This window comes from Homalodisca vitripennis, chromosome X (assembly GCF_021130785.1).
Source record: "Homalodisca vitripennis isolate AUS2020 chromosome X, UT_GWSS_2.1, whole genome shotgun sequence".
NCBI classification, from domain to species: Eukaryota; Metazoa; Arthropoda; class Insecta; order Hemiptera; family Cicadellidae; genus Homalodisca; species Homalodisca vitripennis.
The window spans coordinates 10,941,620-10,956,572 of NC_060215.1; the positions used below are offsets into that span (position 1 = coordinate 10,941,620).

The 14,953-nt window shown below is 31.9% G+C and overlaps 1 protein-coding gene across 3 annotated transcripts in view; it reads right to left on the reverse strand.

The window, feature by feature from the left end:
• Positions 1-11,839, reverse strand: part of LOC124368677 (ligand of Numb protein X 2-like) — a 392,173-nt gene extending 380,334 nt beyond the window's left edge. The window contains exons 1-2 of one of the 3 annotated variants that reach the window (XM_046825960.1): positions 11,586-11,835; positions 5,639-5,687 (exon numbers count right to left, since the gene is read on the reverse strand). The gene's annotated coding sequence lies outside the window, so the exon portion shown is untranslated. Of the gene's footprint in view, positions 1-5,638; positions 5,688-11,585 lie in introns of all 3 variants that reach the window. The other 2 variants (XM_046825961.1, XM_046825957.1) reach the window with 2 other exon arrangements.
• Between the last annotated feature and the right edge of the window lie 3,114 nt (positions 11,840-14,953).

Genomic DNA, 14,953 nt, shown 5'->3' on the forward strand with positions numbered 1-14,953 from the left:
CACACGTGCTTACTGGTGATAGTAACGCACACATCTGCCCAATCACCGACCGGATAATCCCTTTGGGGGACGGTCCACAAGGAGTCAGATAAAATTCTTAAATATCAGCATAGGTCAAGTTTGGTATCAAATTAAAGGTCTTACTTAGCAGAGTACAATGCCGCAAACCGGACTTAAAAAGGTGAATTCATTCAGTAGTTATAGCTATTTGAATTTTTAAACAATTGAACAATGTAAATTATTATGTATTACAAGTAAACACCAATTTTTAAGTACCTGTGATCAAAGTAAGTGTTCAAAATGTTCCCCTCCCATCATCTGAAAATGTAGTAATCGAAGCCAGGAATCAATAATTATTACCAATAACACAACTACTGTTAGAATGTGAAAGTGGCAGATAGAGTCATACACAGCATCCACAGAAACTTAACGTTTGGGCAGGTATTACAGGAAATCAAATTATGGGCCCATTATTTATCAATGGTAATTTAAATGGTGACTCGTATCTAGCAATGCTCCAAAATGAGATAGTTCTGTACTACAAGCTGCTCTTGGTCGACAATTTCAAAGAATTTATTTCCAACAAGATGGCGCACCACAACACTTTGCTCTCCTTGTTAGAGAATACTTGGATACAATATTCCTTCACAGATGGATTGGAAGACATGGTGCAGTAGAGTGGCCTGCTCGTTCCCCTGATTTATCTCCGCTGGATTTTTTTTTCTTGGGGATACCTCAAAGATAAAGTTTATCGTACTAAGCCTCGAGATTTGGCGCACCTAAGAAATCTCATAGTCCAAGAAGCTCAAGATATTCCTCGTGACTACCTTCAAAATGCAGTGGATGGTTTTTACAACCGCCTAGGACATTGCCAAACGATGGGAGGGGAACATTTTGAACACTTACTTTGATCACAGGTACTTAAAAATTGGTGTTTACTTGTAATACTTAATAATTTACATTGTTCAATTGTTTTAAAATTCAAATAGCTATAACTACTGAATGAATCCACCTTTTGAAGTCCGATTTGCAGCATTGTACTCTGCTAAGTAAGACCTTTAATTTGATACCAAACTTGACCTATGCTGCTATTTAAGAATTTTGTCTGACTTCTTGTGGACCGTCCCCCAAAGGGATTATCCGGTCGGTAATTGGGCAGATGTATGCGTTACTATCACCAGTAAGCACGTGTGAACTTTGGTATTTTTTTATATTGTGGTTTAAAAATTAAAAAAGAGGTTCCAGACTTAATTGACACCCTGTATATAAAATGACTATTAAAACAATATTATAAAACAAAAAAGCCAAATGGATGTAACAGTTTTACTGAGGAAACAGTTTATTTTTTCCATACAAATTGGAAAAATATTAAGCTAGGCTGACAGAAGTTATATTTCAATGTAACTATATTTTACAGCATGTTAAAGTTTGCCAATTCAACACAGTTACCTATGTTATCCCGCTATAATATATGCAAACATTTTTTTTTTTCCAAAAATTTACTTTTTCCTGTTAAAATAACCAAATAACCCAATGTCAAATCAAATAAATAAACCAGCTTTTTTTACAAAAATGTATAACTATACATACAGCAGTAAACATCATATATTGAAGAGGAAAAATAACAAATTATAGTATTCTTCAAGTTGACATAAAAGATCTTAATACACAACAATAAAAATCTTATATCTCAAAGCACAAATCCATACATCTAAATTAAGAAAGCTAAAATTAAACAGAAATAAAAACGGCATTTATCATTAGTTTTACTTTGATATCTAACTACTGTTTATTAAAAAACTTAAAGGGAAAGAGCCTACATGGACTTGTGCGTAGACTCAAACTTGAAAATTTTAGGTTTATGTTCTTATTATCTTTATCGGTGCATTAATAAATTTTATAAACATATTAATTGAAAGATTTAACTGAATTAGAATAAATTATAAAATATGATTTAATTAATTCTGTTAATTAATGATACTTGTTATAAAAATCAGAAAACAATGTCATGAGTGAAGATATTTACAAAATTAGGACAATGTGTGTATGAGGGAGGAACCCTAAAGTCTATTAAACTTTGTTAGTCGGAACACTTATTATGTAATATTAAGTTGTATGGTAATTTTGAAGAGAAAGTAGGCATATTTGAGAAACATATTATTTCATTGTTTATCCTAAATTTAAACACAATCGTAGACTGTAGCTTATAAGTGACAGCTTCACAAAAATCCAGATAAAAACTATTATATTTACAATAAAATTAAATCTCTAAAAGACAAATCTGCTTGTGTTGCTGATTAAATGCTAGGGTGTGAAACCACCAATACTCGTTTCAATTCCAGTGTAACTATTAGAATTAGTTACCACACTATGTAATTTTACAAGAATGACAATACAAGGGTCTGTCTGATTTAGAATCTTATTTAACAAATTCAGTGTTAGTCACAGTTGAGGGTAAAGTGTGAGTCTATCAAACTGATAGTTGCTGCAAGGCATACAGGATGATGATCATGTGAAAGATCATTGGCCCGTCACAAACTTTTATCAAGGCGCGGTTGAGGGTAAAGTGTGAGTCTATCAAACTGATAGTTCCTGCAAGGCATACAGGATGATGATCATGTGAAAGATCATTGGCCCGTCACAAACTTTTATCAAGGCGCGGTTGAGGGTAAAGTGTGAGTCTATCAAACTGATAGTTGCTGCAAGGCATACAGGATCATGATCATGTGAAAGATCATTTGCCCGTCACAAACTTTTATCAAGGCGCGGTTGAGAATTTCTCTATGAATGTCACATGGACTCCCAATATTTGCAGAATGGGACCCAGATGTTTCTCACAACTGTCTGTAACCATCAAATCTACTTTATTTTTCTTAATTTTCATAAGGCAGCAGCATTATTCTCACCATGGTAGTTCATTTAAGATTATATTTGTTTTCTTTTATTAATTTCATTTTTTTCTCCTTTGATGGGTTTTTGTAAAGCCCATTCTTGTTTACAATACCCTGAGAAAGAATTGTCACAGTCTAAAATTGGTTGTGAAATAGAAATATTGTATTACAGACATTTAAGACAAGTAACTCTAAGTATAAAACTTGTGATTGCAGAAATCTAATTTTGTTTTTTACTTCAATTAAATACTCATCTAGGGCTTGTAACATTGCTATTCACTTAAAATCGTATGTGTTATTGTATAATTAACCTCCACATTTTTCTAAATGTAAATGTCTTCTTGAACATTTTAATTAATTAGATTAGCTTTTTTCTTTGATGGTTTGGTTGCACTTGTCATATATCTAATGCATTTCTAAAATAACATTGATATATTTCAAAATGGATGAAACACATAATCCAAATAAAGAATGTAGGTTTTTTTTATAACAAAACTCTCCTTTCCCTAACAAGCAGAAGCTTTATACCCACAGTAAGGCTTCAACCAGCTTCCTTGACTAAAGAAAACCTGCACTCTACCAACTGAACTATCACACTGTATAGTAGTTTTCCACGGGAAACTGCACTCTGCAATATTTTACGCATGCTGTTCCACCCAATGTCTATGTCCAAACTAAATCAGCTCTCAGTGACTTCTGACAATGATTCTCTTTTGTTATCAATTTTCAGTTAACATAAAACTACTGAAATCAAAACTCTAAGTTGTCATTCAGAACTGTTACAGCAAACTCGCTATGAGAAAGATGAGGATTTTGCCATAGTGGTAAAACGAGTTTCAGTGACAATAGTTTTGTTTGTGTACTTATCTTAACGAAATCTTGTTTCTTAACTTCTTTTGACTTTGACAAGTACAAAATTGAGAATTTAATTACACACACAGTTTGAATTTATTTAAAGGTGTCAACGTCCAGTGATTCTTTTAAAATTGATCTTTCATCATTGAAATCGCATGCGTAGTTGAATGGGGAAGGCAGGATATAATAGTCTTGTACTGTGATTTGACCTGATAGGGGTGTAAAAAGGTGGAAGATGCTAAGCTACTGCTTTCCTAATGTGTTATATGTGCCAGAAACATTTCTTATGGAGGCTTTCTCATGTATTCCATACCTATAAAGTCCAATACAGAGCAAGACGACTATTACGCTTTGTAAACCTGGCTTCCATGTATATGGAAGAGGTACCAGGATAACAATTAAAACATTGTACAACTGGTACACAATTTCACAAACAAACAATCTCAATATCAGTGCTTGCATTCAACAGTAATATGATAAACAAGGTTTAGTAAATTTTCATTTTTAAACTACAAAATCTCATATCAGAGAATGGCTTTCTAAAACAAAAGCTTGTTCCATGTATTAAAAATAAATTACTTTTATAAACATGTTATAAGCGTCTTTTGTTCTTGTGTTTATAAAAAAACTTCAAAATTCAAAACTGACTTAAAAAATAACATGTTCATGGAAATTGTGTTGCAAATTTTAAATATCTACTTTAAATTCAATGAACATCTGTAACTAAAAGGACTAATTTTGTAGTGATTTGTGTATAAGTCTGCACTAAAAAAGGAGATTTATCTTAAAATATAATATAATTCCTGGACAGATTGAAGTGTCACTAAGAATCATTCATTGTAGGCAATTTGTTAAATAAAAATAGTTTACAGAGCACCCTTAATACAACATAATAAATTTCAGTAAAATAAAAGGTAACAGTGGTTTATGAAGGTGAATACAGAATGGCCCTTAACACTCAAATTTCATGATTTATCATTTAATTACTTTGACTATTTTACAAAACATTTCTATGAAACCATAAAATATGCTGCCACTATTTCTGGTGTTTACTCTCAAAATTTACTACCGTACCCACAACAAATAGTGAACAACCGTATGAATTAATAGTGATTTTTATACTCACTCGTCTTACTAATCCTACTGATTAGTTGAAACATCCGCAATAAAGCAATAATTAAATAAATAAAGGACAACTGGAGAATTAAATTAATGAGTTATCAATTACAAATTTTACATACAACCTCATTGAAGTCTGTTATGCGGCCACGGCGTACTATTACCTTGTAACTGAAAAGACTAATTTTGCAGTGATCATTGAGTGCAGTTAGTTGCAGTGAACTAACTAAGGAGATGTATCTAAAATTTAATACATTTTCTAGCATGCTTGTACATGGAATGTCTGTATCTCTTTAAGCAGAGGTACAATTTTTGTAGTCAAATAAGAGTTTAACAACTGTGCTAAAAGCAAAGTTAACAATTGGAAAACCCAGATGGCTTTAGTGGCCATCTTGATTTTAACCCCATAAGAGCAATGTTAAACCGCATGCACTTTTATAACCTTATACTTAGTCCTAAAACACAGAAGATGTCTCATTTGAAAGATGTATCTAATACGCATCCAAATGCTTCTTTAGTTTTTTCTTTATTTTTATCGGTTATTCAGAAGAAATCTAAAACTTTTGTGTAATTCACCACTTAAAAATGAAAACAGTATAAACTTTACAACGAAAACTAAGAAGCGTTTGGATGCGTATTAATAAGATCTTCAAAATGAGACATCTCCCAAAACGCTACGATCAAATATAAGGGAGTAAAAGTGTATAATTATAATATGTTTATGAGGTACAGCCAGTTTTTAAACCTACTGATTTTACAAATAAATAACGTACATCACCAATGCGCCATGCTGAAGATGTTCACAGATTTTCTTCTCCTAACCTGTAAGCAGAAAATACAAGGGAAATTTAATCAAATGTATTACGAATTTACAAACAATAAAATTCACACGTACAACTTGATATTTTAATATTTTATCTATAACATAATGAGTGTAAAGATTTTCACTCCAAAGATACCACAGTAACAAGCTGTGCAGTTGATACTTTACCTGTGGAGCAGTAACCTCTACAAGTATCATTTTGAGTCATCATTTTGACCGATAATTACATCAAATTTAAATGTGTTATAATCAATATTGGGCCAGACCTACTCCAAACTTATTGAATATTTAAATTTAAGAATAATAATGAACAATAAAAATTAAAGAATACAAAGACAAAGAGAATAATGCTTTTAAAGTTAATCATTAAGGTGCAGAATTACATAAATTTTTATGCTTTTATTATGGTCCATGTTGGTTCAGATCTACTCCAGGCTTATGAACATTTGTTGGCTGAGCTTTAGTGAAGTCTAACACTGGAAAGGCTGGAAAAAATTTCATTTCTTTCTGTCCGTCTGTAGGCATGACATCTGGAAAACAAAATGAGCTATAGAATTGAAATTTTGCATGAAGCTTCATTTCTATATTATGCAACACCGAGTGGTGATGGTTTGGGGGGGGATGATGCATGTCACTCCATGGGATTTGGATTTGGCTGAGCGTTGGCGAATATTTTTATATTGGTCTTATTTTATAATGGCAATAAGAAAACAGCAGAATAAATCAATTTATAAACAAACCGCGTACAACCACATGTGATTTGAGCATTTGACACTTTTATTCATAGAAAAAATAAAATAAGTGTAAAGTCAATTTTAAATTCGGTGACAAGACTTGATTCCAGAGCACTCTTGCATTGTAGCACCCTCCATACCTCACCAGAATCCTTGATTATGAATCCTGCTGAGATGAATTCATAATCAAGGGCAGAATTATTATTGTTTGAACATTGCTGTGAAACCTAACTTAATGAAAAAAATTTTAATATATCATAATACGGCAAGATACCTCAGGAAATATTTCATCTGTATACTTTAAATTTTGCATGAACGAAAAGAATGTGTTCTATGATGTGGAACTATGGAATTTGGCTTAATGTAAATTGTGTGTAGTGTAACATCTCTAAAAATTTATTAAATAAATAAAAATGTGATCTTAATTTTTTTTACTTGTATACTTCTAAAAATTTAATCATAATAAATATCTTTTAAGGTAATAAACATAGCCTAAGTACACCATGATTCTAATTTAAATACAGGCTACTTACATACCCAAGAGCACTCATGGTGTTGTAAGAACCATTCTATTATTCTATGATCCTAACAATGTTGATTTGGCTTTTGACCATGATCAAAGGAGGAATAAGTAAGAAATTTGAGCAAAAACTATGCATAATTTGTGTCAATATATGTTAGATGTTGAAATTGGAACACTGAAATAGTCTGTAATGCTGCAATATGTTTTGTAATGTATTGTTCTTAAAAGATATGTATTACTTTTACTTAAGACATCCAGTATCTACCACATTGACAGTTATAATATATATCATAGTGAAAATCAAGACAAGATGGGTGAATACTAACTTCGGATTAAGAAACTGGGTTTTGGAAAGTTACATTTTTTTAACCGCATTTTAAGGGTCGAAAACATAATGTTAATATTAGGTTCTATTAAATGAGCAAAATGGTACTACAGTCGCCTTCCTACAGAGTGGTGTCTGACCTTCTGTCACTAAATAGATCAATGTCAAGTCGGGTTATAGCTCTGATCACGGGACATGGTCACCTGAGGAAGCATCTTCACAGAGTCGGCATCCTTCAAGAGGATCCGCTCTGTAGAATGTGTGATGAGCAGGATGAAACTGCCGAACACTTGCTCTTTGATTGTCCTTCAATAGCAAGGGAGCGGTATGCCATCTTTGGTAGTTTGGACAAGGGAGATGAATTTCCCCAGGAGGACCTGATAGGTTGTTTTCGCCAGTTTGTGGAACTGCTGAAACCATAGACTGGTAGGCCTCATGGTGTGCTTCCGGGGTGCGCAAAAGGCCCTTGAGGCTTAAGTGCATGGCAGTAGGCTGCCCCATAGAAGAAGAAGAAGAAGGTTCTACTAAGAAGGATGTAGCCAGTGAGGGATTCTAAGAGATCCGGACACTCCTAAAATGTTCAACATTGAAATAGGTCAAGAACTTTTTGAAATGCAAAATGGGAAATGAGCGGTTGACTGCACTTACCTTACCTTCTGTCCACTATAGAAAAAGTTTGTCGTTTGGACCCCTCCCCCAAGATTTATTCCAAGCTAAGTTCTTGATAATTAATAATAAAATGTATAATGTTAATTTTTCTTATAATTTTCATATATTACTGTAGATGATGTTTATGACCATTTCATCCATACAATTATCATTTTACATTATTAATAGACATTAAAAATTTGTCAATATAACATTCCAAGGAAAATTGCTGCTCACTGAAGCATTAATTCCTGGTAAAGATAGAGCAAACTCGATACATTTTTTCACATGTACGTAATGTTTTCTCAAAATTAGTCAATTAGAACAATATAGACCAAATTTTCTTCAGTGTCCAACACACAAATTATCTTTGAGTTCAGAACAGAAATGTACAACTTCTTCGTATTATCTATCTAAATTCTATATATGTAAAGACATAATAGAGAATTTAGATAGATACTTGAAATATATATATATATACTAAAATTTTCAAAATCCTGTAAGCAATGTTTTGATGCGGTGTCAACCAGAAGACTTGATATTAGTTACGAGACTGGCCGTGTACACCTAAGAACTACGATGAATAACTAAGTTTACTTTCAAAGAATTCCAATTAGCTTTCATTTAATATCAAGTACTTTGGTATCTAGTATGCTCCGCATTATTATTGTGATTTTTCAATTCACCAATTTTTATTAAAAACATTCAATGTAGAATATTTAAACACATTAGTTTTAAATATATAAAGGTCAAATATTGCCACTATCCAAAATGTTTAAAATGAAAGATAGATGATTTATTTGTAATAATATTAGTTATTTCTCTGTTTAAAGTTTGCTATTGACGATGGCAGGTTTGAAAGGAAAATAGGATTTCGGACATTTGCTATCTTTATAAGTAAAACAATGGTAAATGCCTGAAATTATGTATTTAATGCACTCTCATTTTCAACAACTTTCATTTTGTTTAAATTTTATGGGTGTACATTTGGAAAATACAGTTTTTACAAACTGTTCACGATCAAAGGCATCAGGTTATGGGTTAGTGATAGTATTTTCTCCCTAACTAACATAGAAACAGCCTCCTGTTTTCTATTTAACAAAAACAAGGCGCTAGATTAACTTGTCCTGTGTGAAAACTACAACTATAAAGTGTTAACCAATACTGTTTAAAAATGTTGGGATTAGACTTTTAGAGTGTATGAAAATTATTGCACTATACTTACTAGGTGTTGTTTACAAAACTATATTGTAAAATAATTATTGAAACGATATTCAACAACTTTAGTAGTTTCACCCTATTTTTCAGAGTTGAAGTCATGTTAAAAATAGAAAGAAATATCAACCTGAATCTCACTCATTCAGTAGTTTTTCAGAGGTACATAAAAAGCACAAACCTCAAGAATGGCCCCTTGCTTTACTAATTTAAGAGAAAATCTCCAAAAAATGGGGAGTTGCATTAATTATTGATCTTAGCTTAATTTCAACAAACAGTATACTGTTTGACAAATTATATGTTATCTCTTTTTAAAACTTGTTAATTATGTCATGTTCATGCTTGATGTATTATTATAATTGCTACTTGTTTAAACTGAACTTTTTCCTTGCATTTTATAAGATTCCTTTATGTATTGCCATCTTGTACTTTATTTTTCACATCCATCAAAATCCCTAATATAGTAATTAATTTTCTTTGTAAATGGCATCTAACTACCCAATGGCTAATGATTGTATATTGGGTTATTATTTACTCTTCTTTTCATTGTTTCAATACTTTACTGTATCCACCATTCGGTATACCTGAATTAATCTTACATCTTCTTTATATAAATTATTATTCTCTTTATATTCTTTTCCAATGTCTACTTTAAACTCTGGCCACATCACCCAAAAACAAACTAAACTATTTTTAACAATTTCTTAAAAATTATACTTTCATTTCCAGACAGATTTGTTAGGCACTGAAAAATCATATATTACATGAATTCGAGTAGAGAGAATAGGTCTACCAACTGCTAGTAATTTGTGTTTCATGACTTTCACCTGTTTTTCATCATTTTAACCACAGTATCTACCTCTATGGCGAAGCTTATTCACTGTTTTTTCCTCTCTTATTTCCGCCTTTTGTTTGCCATTGTGCAACTTCAGTAGGTATCTCACGGTTAGACTTATGTTTTGTATTATGGTTACATTTTGTACTTTTGTACATTACTCTTTGTGGTGCTTGTGAGTGATGTTTTTTCTGCATATTCAATACACAAGTGTTTGTGCCATGAGTGCACTGTAAAGTGTAGACTACTACTGTTGTGTCAGAATGGATAAAAAAAGACGTTTTGTTTTTAGTTCATGGTAATGGGAATCTTCAACTAAAAATGCGATCTCTTTGGCACCTTCAAGTGTGGCAGCTATTGTCCTCCTGCTAATTAGAATTAAGTTTTTAATATTGTTAATTATCTTAAGCATTTGTGATCAGCCCATTTGGAATAATATATTTTACTGAATAGTACTATCTCAAGGCATATAATTCATTTGTCAGCATCATCGTGGGGCAGCACACCACAGCCAGCATTGGCATTAATGTCAGCCTGTTAAACTACTAATAACTTTTACAAGTAAAAAAGTCATGCTTTCATAAATCTCATTGTTTTCTGATTTTTCATTTACTTTTTAAGCATTTTTCTTTTGAAAAAAAAAATTGTGTGAAATGGTTATAGTAAATAGGCTATTTATCCCGTATTATTTGACCTATTTAAACTTATAATTTCTTTAACAGTAATCTATAAATTATCATGTCTGCTTTGGAACAACTCTAATATGTAGTACCTCTACTGTAAAAATTGTATAACTTATACCATGAATATTGTATGTATATATACCAGTGTCTTTCAAAATTATAATGACACTAGCAAAATACTAATACATATAATCTAGTACTTATAAATTTGCTAAATTTAAATTTGTTACACTATTATCATACAGCCCATAAAAACAAAAATTATTAACACAAACAGACCTCTCTACCTTTAATACAGTAAACTCCACAGAACGTTTTCTGTTTGTAAAAATGGCTTATAACCCAACAAATTAGTATAATCATTAGATTTAACAAATGTTTAAGGACCTGTGTATTAGTGCAATTAATCCATACATGCCTAGGTAAAAATAGTAGCATAAGAAATGTTAAGTTTTCCAACTAAGTTTAAAGACAATCTACAATCAGCCTACATTATTTAACCATTGTAGTAAAATTTATTGATTTTAAAATGTTCATATACTAAATTATAATTTAAAAGCTTGTTATTTTCAGTCAACATTATTCCTGTTCATTAAAATTTAGAAATATGTAGGCATGGGTCTAAATGTTGAAGATTTGTAAGCAAGTTACAAAATTGAGTGAGACAAACAAGCAACAGAAGCCTGTCAACATTAATGAATAATTAATAAATTATAATTCTGCAGTATTTTTCCTTTAAAATGAAAAACAAAACTAAACCCCACTGTTTTTATAGGTTAAGTATAGGTTAGGAATGTATTGATAGACTGCTGTTTGGGATTCACGTTTCGGAAAATATATGTTTTCTGATGAATAATAAAAATTGTAAATGAAAAACTGAAACACAAAAATTAAATTCTATAAAATGTACTGATTTTATCAAAAATATACATACCTCCAACACAAAAGAAACAAAAGCACACGGAATGGTACACACTATTTACATAGAAAATGTCCTCCTGTATTATGTAAATTTTAATCTAGGATGCTAATGAGCTATTATTTATCAACGGTTGCATTAGTACATACTTTTAATACAGAAAATGTGAGGTGTATGTTAAACTGTTATGTGATCAAAATTAAACTTGATATCTCAATTGCCATATAAACTGACTTTACTTCAATTACAAAACAACCTGTCAGACAGCTTTTGACGTTAGGGTTAGACGTTACCGCCAGCTGATGTAAACAGAAAGAACGTCTTCACTTGTAGAATTCGAAATAAAACACTGCAGTATCTTTCAGCACTATATAGAATGTAATAATGTGTTCTCACAAACAAATCAAAAGTAGTCATATAAATTAAACAAACTTTGTAGAATCAAATTTGTATGGCAGTTTATTTATCTCCAATAAGTTATAAAGATATTTCTAAATTGTTGTTTTATAAGTTGTGCTTGGTTTTCAAATTATACTACACTACGCAGATACATACATTTGGTTTGTGTTAATCAATATTTGTTACAGAGACTTAAATTAATAACACTTAACAACCTCTTCAGAAAACACTAGCTGTATCGATAAATAATAAAGATTTGTTTATTAATAACAGATAGTAACTATTCGATCATCTAATAACATTTAAAGGCTTTCAGATTTCTTTAGACAGCAGATAGGAGATTTCTTGTGAACGATTCTCTGCGGTTTTGCTTGTCGTTATGATTTATATCAAGCTCTTCAAAGGGCTCACTTGTTAAGAGAAATTTATGTGATAGTTGTTACGGAGGAAATATGAATTAAGCAATATACATCGATACTACTTTTGAACAACTAAAATTTGGCCTATTGATTGTATTTGGGTACACTTAGAATAACATTTTCACATTTGAATTACTAATCTGGTCTTCCGACATATTTGAGTACGGTACCTCTGGGACACACTTCCTGCATTTGCATAGCTGTGACGATGTATTTTGATGTCTTCCTACTCTCCGAGATATTGTTACGGCATTTAGATGAATCTCGCTTTTCGGTGTATCTGGCTACCTTTTTCATAATCTTCCTTAGCTTGGTTGATTATGTGTTCGGCTATTATTTAATAGATATATTTACAATGGAGAGTCTGGATGGTTATTCTGGCCTTCCTATGAGTTTAGTTACACCCGGGTAGTTTTACCTCGTTTGGACGACTATCTAACAGCCTTTAGAGATCCTCAGATACTAAGCTACATTCGTTTCACGTTAAGATCACGAATTCGTTTTATCGCTGTGTTGGGCTACATCCTGAATATAGTAATCGTGTTTGGTTAGTGAATCTATCCAAACATTACCTGGGATGTTTTTCTATAGCTTGGAGGTATGCTTCACGTGTTTTGATGACTAATATATGGTTACGGTATTTCATAGGTTTGACTACCTTCGGGATAATCTTTCCGCATTTGGATAACTGAATGTTTTTATTTTGAATTTCGATCAGGAATACAATATTATTTCTCACTGTTGATGACTAATCTGCCTTTCTCATATGTTTGTCTATTCAAGACATTCTCTCTGTGGATGAATATATGGTCTTATATGTATTCTACTGCTTATCACGGCGTAATGGATTCTACTGCTAGATGATGTGGTCTTATACAGTGCAAATTGATACTTCTTTTGCTTGGTTCCACTAGTCATTGATGTGGAAATCTATCACAAAGTATACTTTTCTGCAACACATTGTATCCATATATATCACATACTATGGCCGTAATAACCTACACAAACTATCAACATTTTAAACAGAAATAGGTATCAAATCATCGAACTGTTATTTGTTCAAAGTTACAAAATGTCACAGGTGAACTTATTATTGATCTGTTTCTCTTAAAATATTTCAAAATTAGGGGCCTACCAGAGTTTAAGCTGGATTGAAAGTAAAATAAGCACGGCATGGGTAATGATTTTTACAACAGTATCTAGTTCTCTATCTGGCTGCCAGACTACAGCACAAGTTGGTGATGTAAATAGGCAGCAATCGTATACATGTGTGATCACTGTCATCGTTTGTTTAAAGTTTGTTATTGACGATGGATGATTTGGAAGGATAATAGGCTTTTGCCATTGTAATGTTACAAAATGTATAAACCCTATTTTTGAGAAGTTAAATCTAACGCCTTCCTCAAGTGTAAAAAACTTAAAACATGATTCAATAAAAAACCAATACAGATTTTAGTGGCAGTACATAATAACACTTTCATGTTTCCTGCATGTGTATGTTTTAAGTGTTTTACACGTAAGGAAGAGGATAGACTTAAATCCTTGAAAAGTAATGTTTTAATTTTGTAACATATAACAATGACTAATGTTCAAAATCCTATTACTCTTCCAGTTTCTTGCCTTTTGGCCGTCAAACGCCTTTCTAAGACTAAGTTTTTGGTCTCAACTTTAAACTGTAGTATTACCGCAATAGGATTTCCGGAAGTCATACTTTAAGTTTCTTAATGCAGGAGCATACAATGCTTGCTTTTTACTATATTTGGGCAAAAAAAAAAAAACTTAAATGGTATAGATGAGCAATTTTGAAAAAGTTTCATTGTTAATTTATTTGCATAATTATTAAATAATTCAAGTAAGAAATCACTACCTATTAAAAAGTGATTACTGAATTTGTTCTCATGTTAAATTTCAGGGTTGTTTTATATCACAGGTTCTTTAGTTACACCTAATTCTATACTTCTACATATACCCCATTCTCTTGGTCTGTTGGCTGAAAAAGTGTGAGAGGGGTGAAGTACCTTACCCCCACACTACTCACGACTTTGATTATGAATAATTGACGATCATAATCAAGGTTTGAGCTTACCTCCTACTAGCTATGACAACGCTCCTAGTGACAGTTGCCACAAATACTACGACAACTCCACTAAAGGTAGAAGTTGTACTCTTGAGTTCCCGCCCATGAGGAATACTCTTACATTACTTTCATTATTTTAATATTGGTTTGTCTAAACTTTTTTTCATGATAATATTGGTATTATTCAATAAATATTTGGCTCTTGGTTGGAATTTAACTGCAATGTAAAGGGCTTGATATTGGCTCGAACCCTTTGAGTTTTTAGTGGAATTACACAACAAATAATAATTATTACTTAAGTACCTATATCTAAGAGAATATGTACTGTAACTACAATATGTGCTATAACTCAAGTTCAGATTTTGTCACCGGTGGCCTAGACTCCATCCATGGTGACCAAACTTGGCGATGTGACAGGTCGTCTAGTGTGAAAGAGGCCTAAGGTTCGTAGCCTTAACTTCACTTGGCAAATAAAGAACTTTGTTAGA